General features: G+C 39.5%; 1 protein-coding gene across 1 annotated transcript in view; it reads left to right on the forward strand.

Moving 5' to 3' along the window:
• LOC146001373 (uncharacterized) overlaps positions 1 to 19,595 on the forward strand; it is a 248,135-nt gene that overhangs the window by 88,188 nt on the left and 140,352 nt on the right. The gene's annotated exons all lie outside the window — the stretch shown is intronic.

A 19,595-nucleotide genomic window follows, 5' to 3' on the forward strand; every position in this document is an offset into this window, starting at 1 on the left:
GGATTCAAATCACAATGTGCCTTCACCGGGTATCGAACCCGGGACCCCTTGATTACAAGGCGACGATGCTACCACTGTACCATCGGTGAATCCCCTCATAGAACAAAGTTTCCTTCTACGACGATTATACAGAACTTAATGCACTTCCTTCATTTGAAATCTATTCTATGTCAGCCTCAGTATTTCGTTATTACAATCCAAGGAATAGTATTCTCCTTAAATAAGAAATAAAGAAATAAAGAAAAACATTGGAAATAATCTTCAAACAGACGTAAAAAAATCGAATCCAACCACCTGCAGAATGCCTGAGGGAAACAACAAGAATTTTCTCAACAAAGACATATCCGAAATTTGCATAACATTCTAATAATTTCGCAACCCATGCAAATAATCATGTGGTAAAATCTTGTCGTGGTTCCCTGTAAACACTAAAATCACCAAATTACTTCTTTCCATATTTCCCGTATTTTCTCCTCCTCTTTAGCTCTTAGCTGTTCGGAGTGGAATAATGCAAGATTATTTGTCCCTAATTATCTCCTTCTCTTAGTCTTGCTAATATCTTGGACTCCTTAATAACTTTCCCAACAACTCCTTATCAATTTGTACTGCCATGTTTCCCACAATGCTTTTCCTACTTCCTAATAACAATCACTTCTGTACACCCTTTGATGTAAAAATTAAATAATAAAAATAAACCATATCCGTCGGTCCGTTTATCTTTCCAACCTATAGAGCTGAGACTATTTTTACGAGATAAACCTCGGACGCAGACATTCCACGATCTTTTGGCCCCTCCTTCCACCTTCTCTACCTGCCTTTTACTTGATGTTATTCAGAATTGTATTAGTATCTGGAGTATTATCGTAACATAAAGTTATTAACCTGGAATATTTTTTTTAAAAAAATGGGGAGTAACGCTGTGTTTCGAAAGAGTATAGGAAATAAGTTTAGGTATTCATTCATGCCTCTCTCTAGAATAGTCTTCTTATTTTGACTTAATACACGCTTATCAACGTTTCTAATTGAAATACTTTATTCCAAGCAAACAAGTATTTGCAACTGATTTAAAATTTTGCTTTTATTTTTTCGAGACATTCGAGACGAGACGAGACTTTTCAAAAGCCGTCCCGTCCCGTCTCGTGTGTCGTCTCGAAAACGAGACGAGACAGGCATTCCGTCTCGTCCCGTCTCGAATTTCAAAAGGCTTGTCCCGTCTCGTGTCTCGTCTCGTTTTCGAGACGAGACAGGACATGTCCCGTCCCGTGAGCAACACTAAAAGCAAACATCACCAACAGAACAGATTGCACAACACTATAGCTCAGATACGACAACGTCCTTATTCCGGAGTGCCCCCTTACTTCTGGGACACCCTGTATAATAAGTAAATCAGCAGAGATTTAGAAGAAACCTGAGAAGAGAAAGTACCAGAGGAACTTGAGAGTATTCAACAGTTTTCTTTTTCTTTCTTTTTTAGCGAATGGCCTGACGCATTTGAGAAATGTTATTAACTTTTAGATTTATAACTAAGTCTCTAATACAAATGGATCTAAGATCTTCATGCGAAAAATCTAAAATTTCAATTTCCTCCCTCAGGCTCAGTGGCGGAAACTGCACTTTCATAGAGGGATAACGAAAACTAGAAATCACCAACACAGCTTCTAATTTTTAACACATGTTACAACTTTTCTGTAATATTTGGTACTATAAGCGGAAGTATACGTAGACAGCTCCGTGGGGAGTATTTTGACTCACCAACTGACCACCACCCCTTAGACAAGGGTAGTGTGTTGAGTATATGGAGTATTCGCTAATCCGGATTTCCTGGTTTCGTTTGAATATTTTTGATTGCAGCAACGAGCAAATTGAATGATCAAGGCCTTCACTCTGGTTGGACAATTCTGTTCAGACACATTTTCATTTTCACACCTGTTATTATGTGTTAATCGCGACAATGAAGATGAATGACGGATGAAATTGATGAAGGGACATGCATGGCTTGATTTTTCTTTTGTCATTTAGCGTCGCTTTTCTACCACATTTGGCTAATCGCGACGATGAGGATGAGGAACCCATGCCCAAGTAGAGATTCAAACCCAGGATCCCTGGCGTCGTAGCGCGTTATGCTAACCACTCAACCACGGAGGCCTGTTGAGGACATAAATGGGTTGGGTCTCAACTAAGCTGGTGACATTTTATGAAATGACAATTACATTACGTCGTCGTCTTGTAATCAAGGGATCCCGGGTTCGATACCCGGTGGAGGCACATCGTGGTTCGGATTCCACTTTAAACTGTAGGTCCAGTCCCGATTAGCCTTACTGTGCATAAAGTGAACTTAAAATCACCAACTCAACAATCAACAACAATTACATTACGATTCTAATTTTGCAGAGCCAAGGTAGTCCGTTCGGTAGGGCGTCTGTCTGCAACTAGGAAGACCCGGGTTCGATTATTGTGGGTGAGCTCATGGAATATTTCCGCCATTGTCCGTATAGGTAGCTGTGTGGCTCATAAAGCGTCTTTTTAATGGATACCTGGTACGCACAGGCGGTCGGAGTGTGGTGTTGATCATGCTACTTCTACTATAGGCGTAAGTTTGTGCGGACAAGGGGGCACTTGCTCCCACAAATTTTAGATTTTAAAAAATTCTATTTAATGTTTAGTATTGTTAACTTCCTGGAACCTGGGACATAAAGCAATAATTACTAATTTTTACGACTTCGCAAATGTAACAGTTATTTAGAAAAATATATATAGGACCGTAATTTACGCCCATAACCTCTGCTATGCGGGATATAACACCCTCAACACACACACGGTTTACTGCTGTCGTTATTTACATAATTGATACTCGATTCAGTAGTGGCAGCGATTGATTTCCAAAATTAGGGAAGGGGGAAGGTGCCAAAATTGGGGAAGGGGGAAGGTGCCAAAATTGGGGGGGACGGGCAATTACAGTTCACTTCCCCTTTGTAGATAAAGTTTAGGATAATGCGGGGGGAAAATGGCAAAATGTTGGTTGGGCAACTGCCCCCACGCCTCTCTCAATCGCCGCCACTGCGCTTCAGTAATCGATACACGTTAAACACACCTATTGAAGAAAAACCTTGACTCAAGGTGTTTGTTGGCGTAAAACTAGGGGGGAACTTGGAGGTTACATCCGACTTATCGGATCGCATGTCTGTCGCACTGGTGTTTATGGATCACTCCGATATTCATCGAACGGGAACAAAATAATTTGCAGAACATTAGCGCGAACGCACGCATGTAACGTCAATCAAGAAACAAAAGAACTTTGCCTCGTATCGATTCGATTACTCGTGAAACAGGCCGCGAGAGTGATTGTTGCTATGTCGCTGTCAAACTTCGCTTGTTTCCGGCCAATCAAAACGGTTCTTCTGGTGTTGCTTTTCGCCTCGCAACAAAGATAAACCGCCATTATTTTTCTTTGTCGGCGATACGTGAATGTAACGCCAGGCTGTTAGCACGGATCGAGTCACTCTGTGTCAATACCTTTGTTTTATCTCCCGTGTAGGGTACAGTAAGTGGTAGCAAATGGACGTTTTGTTGTGGATTGATGATATGAAAAAAGCAACACATGTGTGTATGGATAATAGAAATTAATAAGAAGATATAGCCACCCTCCGTGGTGTAATGGTTAGCAGTATGGGCGTGCCTAAAGATTAAGAGTGGAGAGGTTATAAGTAGGGCACGGAATTTGAGGAAAAATCATTTTTTTCCCCAGTGTCCGAAGAAGAGGCCCAACATAATATATGCTCATTTTTGGGTCATTGTAGGCCAGAAAAAGGTGGGTTTTATTTGTCCTTTTTTGCCTTTTTCGGAGTTTTATGGCTTATTGGTCGTTTTTAGCCTTTTGAAAGGTCTTAACGGCTTTTTTTTGCAACTTCACTTTCATTCGACTAAGTTTTTACTGCCCATTCTAAATTAAAATCATCATCAGTTCACCACCTCTTAAGCATCCTTTCTGTAGTAAAGAAATAAAGAAAAGATAGAAATAAATCCCTGAAACAAGATAAAAACATTTTTGGACGACTGAAGCAGGTACGGTACAAGATCCTTTAACCGTAACTTGTCTGGAAGGTCGCGCTGTAAGTGGCAACTTTCTCTTGTTTTGAAGCTTTCAGTTTTTTCGCACTGTTTTTTCCATATAACCAGAATTTTTTAATTTTTCATTCATTAAATATGTAATTAAAACTGAAGTTATTAATTAATTTGGATCACACTTATACGTCCCTTTTTCTGTTTTTAGATCCTTTTTTTATATTTTTAGGTCTTTTATAGGCCTTTTTTTGGGAATTTATAGGTCTTCAATTTCCGAGCCCTAGTTAAACCCTATATTTTAGACCAGACTTTCCCAAAATAGAACGTCAACTGTAGGAAAATTTCAAAATCTTAAATTAATTGCTATAAGAAATGAATAAACAAACTCTCTTTCTATGCTCATATCGCCGGAATGAAATTGCTGCACACGACACTAGTTACCAGGCCATAAACGGGACGAATTACGAGTAATTTGGCAACCTTGATGAAGTCACGTGATTCTCAGCCAATGACCATTGTAGTCTCTGCCATTCCTGTTCTAGCCTACGGCTGTTCCGTTAAGTTTCTCGCACCCCCATGAATCGAATAAACAATTGAGCTTTGCGAAAGAAGTAGCAGTTATTAGGACATACGAACACGTGGACTTGAAGCTAGGTACATGTATGTTACATGCTGTGTTGATTTTGCATGACATTCAGTGGTTATGTACCTATTAAGGCTGTCAATTCTTTACTTCAAAAGGGAAGATGTCACTTCCGTTTAACGTATGCGTTACTATGTAGAATAGAATTGGAGTTCTCATTTTCATGTGTATTGTGTGTATTTTGTTGCTTATCGCAATGCGTAACGAAAAAAAGGGGGAAAAAAGGAAATTTTCATTTGTTGAGAAAATTCTAGATACAGCAGAATTGCTAATTTAAGCTGAAATTGCCAGAAAAAAAATAACACAAGAAGAAGACGGATAGGCAAACTCTGAATGAAATACGAGGCTGCTGAGAAAGTAATGCCCCACATGTTATTTCTCATTCCAAAATGAAGAGAGAAGTGTACAAGTGGAATGGTAGCAATATTGAAGTGAGTACATGGTCATCCGGCAGATAGCGCTGCAGTAGTGATCCGTGTAAATGGCGTCTGTGAGTGACACACACGTTACAACCAACGAGCTGTAATTGAATTCTTAGCGGCGGAGAAAGAAAATGTGATAAACTTTCACAAACTGTTGTGTGGTGTGTGCGGAAGTTCTGCGGTCGATAGGAACACCGTTGGGTGCTGGGTGCAGAGTTAAGGCTTCAGGAAGTGTAGAAATGGAGCTGCATGATTGGCCGCGGTGACACGAGCTGGTACAGGGAAGGAATTCATGCACTTGTTTCGGGTTGGCGTAAGACCGTAGACGTATATGGAGATCGTGTAGAAATATAACATGTGTAAAGGAAACATTGAGTTATGCTGTAAGTGATTTTCATACATTTTGAGGGCCTCTCTGATGGCGCAGTGTTAGCGTCGTAACCTTCTAATGAAGTGGTCTCGGGTTGGATACCGGGTGGAGGCACATAGTCGTTCGGATTCCACTTTAAACTGTAGGTCCAGGCCTGATTAGCATTACTGTGCATAAAGTGGACTTAATAACACCAACTCAACTCAACTGAACTCAACCGAACTGAACTCAACTCATACATTTTGAATAAATAGTTTCCGAGGACAAAATCGGGGGGCATTACTTTCTCAGCAACCCACTATATCAGCATTTGACTGGAGGTCATTACATTGCGTGGAAAGTCTGTAGAAGGGAAAACGTTTTGAATTTCCAGTCTAGGTTCTTCTGTGTGAAATATGTTTGTGTTGAGTGTTATGCGCATATGCACTCGAAAGTGGAATTTCTGAAGAGTATGTTGCAATGGATTTTGTCATTGTAGATAATTCAAATCATTCAAGAATGGGGAGTCTGTAAAGTGTGAAAGAATAGGCAAAGTTACATGCAATTATTTGTAAACATGATATATTTTTCACGAGAACCAAAAATATTTTTATATTTATAATTAAACATATTATAACAATTTTTTTGAACCTATATAATTTGGAAGTAGAGATAAACAAGTCAGAGTATTTTTAATGTGCATATATCTTAATTTTTCTCTAAGGTGATTGTAGTAACTGATAAACCTCTCTTTTGCTTAAAAGACAGAATTTTGATATTTTTTGACCAGACTTGTTTTTCGACCTATTTTATCTGGCATCTTAGATCCCTGATACATGGGCGAATGGGGTGAAGACCCTTTATTTATTTTTTGTTATTTAACGTTGCTTTCCTGCCACTGTTAGCTAATCGCGGCGCGGATGAGGATGCTGATGTGATGGAATTGATGAAGGGACACTTACAAGCAACACCCATATCCAGGCTGGGATTCGAACCCGGAACCACCGAGATCGTAGAGCGATGTGCTAACCACTACACCACGGACGTCGGAGAAAACCCATTTATACTTGGAGAACCTTAGCAAGATTACATCAGGCTTTAAGTTTAGCCCTCACTGCAACAAAATAAAACACAGGGTACGCCACTGCTGAATGCATTAAGTTCTATGATCATCGACGCGCAACCGACCAGTTACCCCAATTTCTTCCAAGACATGCGCCTATAATCGCGACAGTGTTACCCAACCATGTTTCCTTTCCTTTGTTAAAGCTCTGATAAACAAGAGGTGCATAACCACGCCTCATTACATTCCGCGGGAGTCGATTTCCGGTCATTAGCCCCGGCGTCCTTTGAAGCAGCTCACGCGCGCGTCAGAAATAGGTGATCACAAAAGGTCTACTGTTCCAGCCCTAGATTCGTCGTGGGGAAAATTTTTAATTTCAACGCAATATTGAGGGGCCTGTTATGAGGGAACGGCGTGCGAATACTTTAACGTCAGCTGTGGTTGAAAATTGAACTACGCCATAAAGTATCAATTATGGAGGCCCGCGAGTACTTCGTGCGGTGCGAGTTTCCCGCCTGCATCCTGTACCTCATGTACACCCTGCACTGTTACTCACGAATCAGATCGCGAAAGGTTTCCCCACTTCACGAACGCGACCGGCGAAGCCTCCCGACTAGCTCGCTCCTTCTTACAACGCTACAGACCCGCTGCTCGATCCACAGTCTACATGTGCATACGAGACCATTCTTCCACGAATACGGCGGGCTGACCAGGACTGGTATGCTAGAAGAGGTTATAAAAAGACAGCTAGCTGTAAAGTGACATCAGCAAGGAAAACTGGCCGTAAAGTGACTTCTGCAATGAAAACTGGCTATAAAGAGGCCATTACAATGAAAACTGGCTCTAATGGGGCCACTACAATGAAAACTGGCTATAAAGAGGCCACTACAAAGAAAGCTGGCTCTAAAGAGGCCACTACAAAGCAAACTGGCTCTAAAGTGACGACTTCAATGAAAAATGGCTGTAAAGTGACGACTACAATGAAAAATGGCTGTAAAGTGAAGACTATAATGAAAAAATGGCTGTAAAGTGACGACTACAATGAAAAATGGCTGTAAAGTGACGACTTTAATGAAAAATGGCTGTAAAGTGACGATTACAATGAAAAATGGCTGTAAAGTGAAGACTACAATGAAAAAATGGCTGTAAAGTGACGACTACAATGCAAAGTGGCTGTAAAGTGACATCTGCAATGAAAACTGGCTATAAAGAAGCCACTACAATAAAAACTGGCTGTAAAGTGAAAACTACAATGAAAAATGGCTGTAAAGTGACGACTACTATGAAAACTGGCTATAAAGAGGACACCACAATAAAAACTAGCTATAAAGAAACCACTTCAAAGAAAACTGGCTACAAAGAGGCCATTGCAATGAAAACTGACTGTAAAGTGATGACTACAATGAAAACTGGCTGTAAAGTGACATCTGCAATGAGAACAGGCTATAAAGAAGCCACTACAATGAAAACTGGCTATAAAGAGTGCACTACAATGAAAAATGGCTACAGAGAAGACATTATAATGTAAACTTGCTATAAAATTGCCACCACAATGAAACCTCGCTGTAAAGTGACAACTACAATGAAAACTGGCTGTAAAGTGACGACTATAAGGAGAGCACTACAATCACAGCTGGCTATAAAATGACTGCTACAATGAAAACTGTCCGTAAAGTTACCACTACAATGGAAACTTCCTGTAAAGTTACGACTGCAATGAAAACTGGTTGTAAAGTGACGACTACAATGAAAGCTGACTACAAATCGACTCACTCTGGGTCTCAAAAGATACTTCTCCGAACAGGAATCGCTACTGATGGTAGTCTTGGCTGGGATTTCAGTTGTCAATGCCTCGTTACCCTGCAACCACACGCTTTCCTAGCGTCATTAGAGTGGCCTAAGTCACCACCAGTAAATGCAGTTGCAGCTTATGCTGCTATTTTCCTTTCACAGCCCTATATCTCAGCCTTTCTTAGGTTTGGAGAAGTGAAATCTTTCTCGGAAGTGGTGGGAGTGGCTCGAAGAAGAAGAAGAAGAAGCGGTTGCTGTTAACAAGGCTTATCCCATTGTATCTCCCCATCTTCCTCATCTTCTCCTCTCTATTTATCTTTCTCTCTCTTCTCGAGGGAAGGCAGTTGATTTCTCGGAGATTACAAATCCTTTGGTTGTTTTTGGAAGTCGCAAAAGAAAAAAGTATCCTATTTCTTCCGCGTTTTCTTTCTGAAAATCCTTCACGCGAGACCGCGTTCCACAATGTTGGAAACTCAAAATACTATGTCGAAATATCCAATAGTTGACTGGTTTGATATTGACGAAGTATCCAGTGTTTGAATTTACGCCATTCCTTCCTGTCTTAGTGTGAATACTTGATTCGGATGCTGCAATCTGTCGTCTCTCTCCCTCTCCCTCCCCCTCTCTCTCTCTCTCTCTCTCTCTCACACACATACACACACACACACATACACCACAAATATGTACGATCGTTAATTTTTCCACATTCCCCTTTGCTTAAGTACAAAACATAGCAAAACCTCTGAATGTGAGGATCTGAAAATATACTCGCCGTGGACTTCTATTTTCGAACATATGGTGGCTGGGATAGAGTATTTGAAGGTGTCTTTAAAACTTCTCTAATTATGAAGGGAAACATGTTTCCCTTTGCTTCTGAAAGTGTTTGTAAGCTTAGAAACTTTTAACGATGCTGCCCCCTACTATACAAAAGCAAGCAACTTGGATTACAATGCCCTACGTTGAAATCTTTGGAAACCACACCTCACGGAAATCCATCCTCAGGCAACAATTTAGTAATCATCTTCCATTGGCTCGTACCTCTCTTAGAAGCCATTATATTTAAGGGTTTCCCTTGGCAACCGCTCGAATTGTTATGAGAAAAGTTATTGTAAATAAACATTTCTTTGTAAAGACACCTGTTTCTGTTCGTTCGTATAATGGTAACAGGTATCAAATTTCACTGGCCCTTCAGTAATTTGCAATTATATTTGATATTTGGAGCGTGAAAACAAGAACAAACAATACGTAAGCTTAATGCAAATTTCTATTTATACACTGGAATATTCTGCTTATACTGGTGTTGGGATTGCTCTAACACATCACATCAAAAGCAGTATAGTTGGATTGGGTTGACTGGGGAAGGAAGGAAGGTGGTGGGCGGCGGGACTATGAAGAAGAGAGTGAGAGAAAGAACCCTACTATCTCTCTCTCTCTCTCTCTCTCTCTCTCTCTCTCTCTCTCTCTATCTATCTATCTATGTATCTATCTATGTATCTATCTATCTCTCTTCCGATAATGTCATATTGATGTTTCATTGAATCCACTACATATATACGAGGGTCATCCAAATATAACGTTTTGGTGTAAAACACAAACGACAAATAATGTGTGCAAGACACTTATGGTGTAGAAACTACACACCTTCTTCTATTTTTCCAGAAATTTGCCACACCCATTCAAGCACTTATTATAGCGTACATGGTTGAATATATTGTCGTGTGATAACACGCTATGATAAGTGCTTGAATGGGTGTGGCAAATATCTGGAAAAGTAGAGGAAGGTAAGTAGTTTCTACACCACAAATATCTTGCACATATCATTTGTCGTTTGTATTTTACACCAAAACGTTCTTTTTTTGGATGACCCGCGTAGAGCACTAATTACTATTGTTGTATCCACGGGACTCTTCTGTTCGTGGCAGTGTGCCAACTTAGCTCTTTTAGAGCCAGATCTGGCTCTTTGGTTTGGCTGTGAACTTTGACGCCCCCGTGATGCCATCACTGGTTCCGGTCCACATAGACCAACTTTTGTCATAATTATACACTTTGCACGTGACGTAATATTGTTATATTGGCTGCGTCGCCCCACTTCCTCTTATCTCCCCAGCTACTTATTTATAGCGCCGTGTTTGACGTGAAATTGACATAATATTGTTATCAGGGAATTCTTTATTTTCGATTTCATACGACCATCGGTGGATTATTGAGATGGGCGATGCCGCAGGATTTAGATGTTGAAAACTAAGAATAAATTGTCATCAATTTATAGTTAACTATAGTAGCAGTGCTCCCACCTCTTTGACAACTAACATTACCCTAGGAGGCACTTTATCCAGCCTTCGTAAATCTAGCTCCTTGAAAGTCAGTTTTAACTCCATTTAAGGTGACATTTAGTTATGTTATGCGCATCAGGATTGGCAACACTACCAGGAGGCAAGGAGAAAAGCATTGAGCATATGGGAGTACGATTTCATTCGTTCTCTTGGGAATATAAAACTTTCGATGGAATGGAATAATATGTCAACGGGAAGAGGGCAGTTTAAAGATGGATTTCACCAGCGGAAAAGTCGATACTTCCATTTGATTAGCCGTAACTTGATGTTGAAGTTGATTTCCCATAAGGAATACATGGGATTCCGAAATTTCTTATTCATCATATTTTTCAAACATCGTGTCCAGCTTAATAATCAACATAAAAAAATGCTCCCACTTTCAATATGGAGAGAAATTCATACTCTTGGATAGACCCAGAGTTTCTTTTAGTAGCAGTGCCCATTCGGGCGATATTGAAATAAATGCACAATTGGTGCGTAACTGTATCTCCTCCCCTTAATCTTGCTCAATAATTATAGTTTCATGAATTGAAGGAATGAACAAGGTAAACTTTGATGGTGCGTCGGCACATGAGTCCATCTTGCACTTTCTAAAGCGTGAAAGTTTTAAAAAAGTTAAAGGACCTTGAAAAAGGTTAATGGTGCAAGTTGTAAGGTGACCTAAACAGGACAACAAGTTAAAAAGATAAGGAGACGCTAAAAAGTTCACACACGGACAGTGTAAAGTTTGTTTTCCAGCCCACTATATACACAGCGCGGTAGCTCAGCTGGTACAGCATCCGGCTACCACGCAGAAGACCCAGATTCGAATCCAGGGACAGGTGATCTGGCCTAGGAAATTTTACAGTTATTTCCTTATTTCTGCAAGGCTCTGAGGCCCACTCAGCCTCGTATTATTTGTTTCCTGGGCGGACCGCTGGAGGGAAAAGTCGGCCGGGCGTGATGATGATCACATCATCCCAACTGTAGCCAAGATCAAGAATATGTAGAGCTCTACCACCTCATCACCCAATATGTACCTTTACCGTTACCTTTTATGCACAGAAAGGCTACTCTGAGCTGGACCTACACTTTCAACAAAGAACCGAACCATATCAAACCAAGTACCCCTTCATTATAAGGTAACGACGTTGCCACTGCGTCACCAGGGAGACTATCTTAAATTTAAACATGACTTAAAACACTGTCACCATCTTCCAACATGAATAACAAGGAGCTGAAAGGACGATAAGTTTGTCTGAGGATATTAAAAGCTGCACACTAGATAAGGATGTGCAGAAGACTTAAACTTTACTCGGCCAATGGGTCACATGTGACCCATAGACAGTATAGGTGTAGTCTGCCGATGGGTGACCCATCGTGCTGATTAAAAAGTTAATGTGCTTTTAGCACCTTCATACTTGTATGTGAGGTTGTAAACGCTGACAGATGTTGAGATAAAACTTTGAAATGTCATGTGGAAGAAATCCTACCCAGCCAGGACCACTCCCCCCCCACACACCCGACTCCAAAATTACGTATGGAAGATGGCGCGAATTTTAAATTTGTTCACTTATTTAACAAAAAACTTTATAACTCATATAATCCCTCTTCCCCCACTATTTTGGGAAGCAGACGCCAACTTTAGCCTTATTTTTAAAGAATGGTCTTTCTCAACCGAATGAAAGTCATTTCATGTTCCTGGGTGCATTACATTATGGAATATGTGAAAAAACTCCCCATTTGTATAATATTTTTCATTGAAAGTTGGGGGCCGCGGCCCACCCAACACCTCTTTATGGCTTGGGTGTTTTGATTCCTGCACGGTTGCATGCCCTAATGTTCTAGCTGCAAAACCAAGTTACCCGAAGTAGATTGCTCAAATAGTCTCCGAGATATAACGTTTTTCTGAAATAGGTGTAAAAATTTAAAAATCGCGCGCAAAGGCCGCGGCCAGAGAGGGGTTACTTTCGAAAACCCACTCGGCGGTGTAAAATGTTTTAAAACAAAGTTGCATACACGGCACAACGGAGAGTGCAGACCTTGCAGCAAATGACGATGTGTGAGACGACTGTGTCCAATGCGAAGCCGAGTTAAAATTACTGCTTCTCGACCAGAGATGACGTGAACAGAAACTCTAGAAAATCCAACATGATTCTGAAGTCGTGGTACATCAATAACTGGAGAATGACCTGCAGTGTAAAATCAAATTGAAGATTGCCGCAGAACCTACTCCTGATATTCGATTTTCGTTGCTGTGGAAATAAGACAGTTCCACTTATAAGAATTGTCTCTCCACCTGTAAATGTTTGGGCAATACAATTTTGCGGACACCAGCTTATTCCAGCAGTCCTGCTACAAAATATGAGACGAAATATCTCAATTTGCTGGAAGTTGTTACCACTGAGCTTGTTAGTTTCACCACACTGCATCGTGCTGCGTATCTTGCATGATCGCTTCCGCTATGAAGGTTTGGTGGAAATGATGGGGCGTTGTGAATTTGCGGAGACGAAACTTCGATTTCCGGGCAATGCAATCGCACAGATTGCGAATCATTATTTTGGATGGAGACCAATTAATCTGGTCACCACTGCAGGTTCTTCAGGATTGAAGAGTGGAGCGTGATTTTATCTACGTCATTTCCGCTCTCATTACTACAGGTGCGCAAAAATATCTTACTCGTATGTTTTATTTTATAAATATAGCTAACTTGTGTGAGACATGCAAGGTAAAATTATGGTCCATGAGCTAACAGTACGGTCTGGAGAGATGTACAGGGTGAGCATAAAGTCTTTCCCTGAGTACAAACTTTTATTGCTAAAGAACTATGCTTGATACAGATATGCGGTTTGTTCGAAATGGTAGCTTAACTCATAATGTTTTGTTATCAGTACCCTTCAGTACACTTCGACGTGTGCTCCCTTTGTTGCCCTTAGAACGTCTAGGCGATACTCAATTTCTCTCCATGTCTTTGCCAACATCTCTTCCGTCACTGTCTCTATAGCATCCTGTATTCGTGTCTGAAGAATTTGCATATCAGGAACTGGTGAACTAAACACTGTGTCCTTAACGTAACCCCATAAAAAAGGGCAAGAGGGGTTATGTCCTGCGAACGCGGTGGCCATGATATGGGACCGTCTCTACCGATCCATCTGTCTGGAAAGGTGTCATACAATAACTGGCGAACAGTTAACCCCCAGTGTGGCGGTGCATCATCTTGTCGAAACACTACCCATGGTTGAAATTCCTTTAACTGAGGTGCAACGTAAAGTTTCAACATGTCCAGGTAAACTGTTGACGTAATGGTAGGCTCAACGAAAAAGAACGGTCCAATAATTTTGTTGTGCATTAAGCCACACCAAACATTTACTTTCGGGCTGCCCCTTATGTGCTGTAACATGACATGTGGGTTCTCCGACCCCCATACCCGGACATTATGTCTGTTTACGTTCCCGGTTATGTGAAACGTCGCTTCATCTGAATATTACGCTACCTGAAACACAAGAGAAGAAGAAATCAGACAAGAGAATAAGAAAATGACAAAACAAAGAAGTTAAAAGAACTTGAGATATAAATATTCATAATCAGGGAAAGACTTTATGCTCACCCTATATATATATAGACTGATAATAATGATCTATTAGAATTTAATATCGTATCGTACCCAAGTATTGGATAGAAATGACAAGTCTTATGTCATTCTCAGCATAGTAGGAAAAAGATAGGAATGCGGAATAAGCAAATGAGGCAAACGTGAGGTTATTGACTTGGGAGACGAGGAGGCTTGGAGTGCTGGAATTGACAGGGAGTGAGATCAGAGTAAGGACTGCGGGTGGTGAGAGAGAAGCAAAGTGGAGAACGATAATTGGACAATGGTGTGTGATGAGATTCATGTCTGACATAGAGGTCAGACAAGAGACATTTGAGAGGACAAGTGTGGGAATAATCTTCATCTATTTGTAAGGCAAGTAATATCCTTTTCTAAACCAATCCATATCGGTTCAGTCTTGGAGAGTACAATACCCAAATCTAACTTAAGTTAATTTCTATCGCCATTCCTTTAAATGTAACCTCTTGCATTTATCACATTTAGGCCAAGCGAGTGATAGCTATCTGAAAGATGAATTGGGAATAACTACATCAACCAATACAATCTAAAGGTTCATGGTTTGATCCCATCGCAATTTGAGTGTTGCGATATGATATCCAAGTTCAATACGAAATTTGTTCAGATAATTATTGATTAGATTTATTTTATACCGCTATCTGCAACTATTGGCTAATCGCGAAGATGGGAATGAGTGACGATATGATGAAAGAACAGTAATGCCCAAGCCGGGATTCAAACCTGGATGTGGTAGCGTGCTGTGAACTCCTCCACAGAAGTCGGCTACAAAGCTTCAAGTTTCATTTTACACATTAGAAAAATGCATCAAATTTAATTTATGCATTTCGAATATATCAATCGATATATCTGTGCCTATAATTGATTGTTTCTTTGTCCGATTTGACAGAAACTTCTGATGCGATGAACTTTAATGCATCATTTTAAAAAGGCGCTTCATGATGTATCGAAAGATGCACTGTGATGCTTTCTTATACGTGGGTCAAACTTTAATGGTTTTTCTTGTATTTACGGGTTTCTTTGCATTATTAATTGATACGACTGGTTTGCTATGCATTCATTTTTCTACTTTTTAATTTTATTTTTCTTAACGCGTTGCTCAAGATCTGAAAATTGAAAGAGACTAATAGTTAATACATAATGCATTTGTTTTATTTCACTTATGGAAACCTTATTCTATCCGGATGAATTCATTTTAATTTAATAATTCACAACCATTTAATTTTGTTTGGATGAAAGTCTATGCATTTTTGCGAGTGCAGTAATATGATGCATTTTAGTGCATATACAATATATGAGTATTTAGACAATAGATTGAGACTTCATATTTTATGCAGCGTTCATGCTCTTACTAATACGCCTACTTATCTCTATGTATGCACATCGGAAGCAGATTTAAAGTAAAAAGTATATCCGGAAGTTCTGTTCAATGTTCTCCACGGAGAATCGAACCCGAGACACATTAATTACATAGCACCGGTTTTAGCCTCTGCGCTATCCGTTTATTGAATATTCAATCTTGAATAAGTTTGAATGTATATCGGGTAGGAGCCTATAGAAATTCTGACTAAATTTTAACATGGATGTTCTTCAATGATGAAATAATATATAAGATTTTGATAAGCTCTATATACCCTTTAAAAACTATACAAAAATCGAAATATAAGCCGGAATTTAAGAGCATAGAAATGTACGGTAAAGGTTGGTCCCTTTGCCAATTGTTTGATGCACCAGAATTAACGCCAAAGTGCATCATATGAAGCAAGTGAGTATTTCTATGTCGAGTTGTACTCTAATGTAACAGTTGATGCATTTCTTGATGCATCTTTCTCGATGATGCACATAGCAATTTGGTCTGAGATACAGACTTGCATTTTTCTTTCAACTGATGCATTTACTTTGTGTGTGTACGTCTCTGTGTTTTGATAGGTTGGAAACACTGGAGGCAATCTCCAGTATGGAAATGAGACTGAAGCTTTTGTACTAACACTGACGCTGTTCTAAATATGAATACTTAAGTGTAAATATAAAACAGCTCCATTCTCTGAGCGTAATATAAACTCCTCTTTTAAGCTGTCTTTTTTCTCTTTTCCAAGCTAGTCTGTGCTTAGGAATTTCATAATTATGCACCGTGGTTTACGTCATGGATGCGAGGAATTTTTGAGGCAGATATGAGAAGGTAAACATAGCGAAAAAAGTAAACAAAAGCGAAGGAAAAATTTGCTTATATGAAGATAATTTCCATGTCAGGAACAACTCCAGTATTAAATACAAAAAGAAAGTTTAGCTCAACCGTGAAATTGTGCACGCTACCGTACGTAAACTTCCCCAGTAGAGTATACCAGAAAACAAGCGGTATAAAAACAAAATAACATTTTTTAAGGTTAGCAAACTGGAGAATCTTTCTATGGATGAAAAAATATCTTCTGATGGGGAAATGCACATTTTTTACCGGTTGGCATTTTGGAACATAGATTAGAGAAGTTTCTATATATTTTTTTTAAATTGTAACTTTCACTATTTAATTATTACTAAATCTGTGGCTGATGAGCACATGGATTATAAAATAAGTATGGTTGCTGTACAAGAATCTGAAGCCGGTTCACTTGAAAGAAAATAAAATACATTTAAGGATTACTCCTACCAAAGTGTAGCTGTAGAACCGTTACAGGGAATCCTGTAAAGATTACTACATCTATTTTTGTTAATTTGCATCACCCTTCTATTTCTTGAGATAAATGATGAACAGCTGGAAATGATGACGAGGCAAATACAATGTTAAATCTGATCTTTGACCACGGAGCGACCAGGAGACCTATGGCTTCCCAGCATGCGACGCTGACCACAACATCAGGATGGTTGGTGCGTTTACAGAATGTTAAATGAACTTAGTAGTACAGTATATGAATATGTTTTTGTTGTTTGTATCCTGCAAGCTTCCCATTATTAGTTCATTTGGTCGAAACTAATGTAACATTTTTGAAGCACCCTGTTTCAGAATTAAGTAATACAGGGCTTGTATAAATGATTCATTCGATTTCAAACACTTTATTTTCCAAAATATTGCACATACAGGTATGAATGATACATGAAAATAAGTGTAAACTCACCACGTTTGCATCGTGGCACACCAGTTGGCAGCACGAGTTCAGTGCATGTACAAAATGGCGACAAACAGAGAATATAGTTTATGTTTTGGAATATGAGAAATGTTCTTATGTTATTGCAGTGCAGCGTGCATTCAGAAGAGACCTTGTTCTGGATACTCAGGGAACGTATCAATGCTTCTCTGATGACTATTTACAGGAGATTGCTACATAATGTATGGGTGGAACTCGACTACCGTTTGCATGTGTAATGTGGTCAGAAGAACACACACAGAACATTTGTAGAAACTGAGGAAAACTTGGTGACCTTAATTTTCATGTATCATACATATCTGCATGTGCAGTACTTTGGAAAATACAGTGTTTTGAAATCGGATGAATCATTTATGGTAGCCCTGTATTTCGAAACACCTGCTGGGATGATTACATACATAGATTGCGAAAAATTACAGCAATGAAAAACTAACGTTTCCATGTTCGAGTCCCAGCCTGGGAATGTGTATTCTTTGTGAGTGTCCCTTCATCATTCATCAGATCATCACTCATCCTCATCTTCGCGATTAGCCAAACGTGGCAGAAAAACGATGAAAAACAAATCAAATCAATCATTTTAATCTATAATCATTCATCCTCATCGTTACGATCAGCCAAAATTGGAAGAGAAGTGACACAAAAGAACAAAGAATACAATACAATACCAAAACGTCTTAATTTATTGTACTAGTGAAAGCGAGTTCTCAAAATGTTAACGAAAATTCACGGAAGAATTCTAAAAAATGTAAATTTTCTAGAACTGCAGCTTTACGCATAGACAATCTTGCTCGAATATATCACTCATTCATATTAATAATGTCCTAGTGGCCTACAAAATCGAAGTTACTAAATCAACAGTCAATTCAACATATCGCGTAATGTACCTCCCACGATGCACTTAATTTCCATTCTATTTCATGAATCTTTGATTTGTTAAACATGTTAGCGACCTACTCTGCCTGCAGTGGACAGGTTTTTAAACCCGACAGTGATGTTCCCTTAACTGAGTTTCTCGTACGTGAAAATGGTCGGAATTGTGAGAATAAAAACACCCGGAAAGATTTACCGAAATAGCCACTGAGTGTGGTTCTTGGTAATCTGATGTACACACAATCTGATGCTGACCTAAAATGTGGAAGTGGATGGTGTTATGATGTAGAACAGCCGATGGATTTTACACTGCACTCATGGCTTTTGAAAACAGAATCACGAATAGGATTCACATTTCATAAACCTAACTGGATGTTATGGAAGACCGCGTCAAGCCACAGAGAGTGTATCTATTTTATGCACTCTATGTTTTTAGCCATACTCGTTTCGCATGACCCAGATGAGAGAATACTACGTAACACATATGAGCATATATGTCCAACATTTCAGTGTTGATATTGAAATATCTCTTTTACATATTACCAATACGTGGTGAAATAATATACACTTGAATCGTCAGCATAGGTTATCGGATTTTCAATATCAAGAATTGATTGACTGATTTGGTTTATTTACCTCTCATTTTTCTCGCTAATCGTGAAGATGAGAATGGATGATCATATGATGAAATTAATGAAATGGCATACAAAGAACGCCTATGACCCAACATGGATTCGAACCCGGCACCTCTCGCGTCATACTGGGGTGTGTAATATCGAGAAAAAAACACTCAGCGGAGTGCGAATGATCAGAGCCATTGCTTGATTTCGAACCAATAACCTTTCGCTTTGCATAAAAATGACTTATATAAGAATTCCCAAGTTTGATAAGAAATACGATGACCTAGGAGAAAGTCTAGGGTCTATTGGGAAAAATAAAACCCTATGATGATACCAAAGAAAACAGAATAACAAGGAATAGGAAATCGGTATAAAGAAGAAGATAAATGCCCGATTGACAGACGGGATGCGTTGCAATCCAACAGAAATCCCAAATCCTCCCTTCATATTAACCATTTCATTGTAGAATGACGTTCTGTTTAATTGTGGAATGTGACATGTCTAATGTCCTCACGTTCATCCAAGTTGAAGCTACCCCTTCATATGCAGGATGTAGAAGTAGGTCCACGCACAAGTCATAATATCGGGACATTTGTCAAGGTGGTGCGGTCAGCACCACGCTTCGGCTGCCTCTGCCCCAAGGGTTACCTCAGATACCCTTCTGATAAATAAGATTAGAGGCTGGGTGAACCCTAGAC

The sequence above is a fragment of the Lepisma saccharinum genome, chromosome 17 (assembly GCF_977018435.1).
Source record: "Lepisma saccharinum chromosome 17, izLepSacc3.1, whole genome shotgun sequence".
NCBI lineage: Eukaryota > Metazoa > Arthropoda > Insecta > Zygentoma > Lepismatidae > Lepisma > Lepisma saccharinum.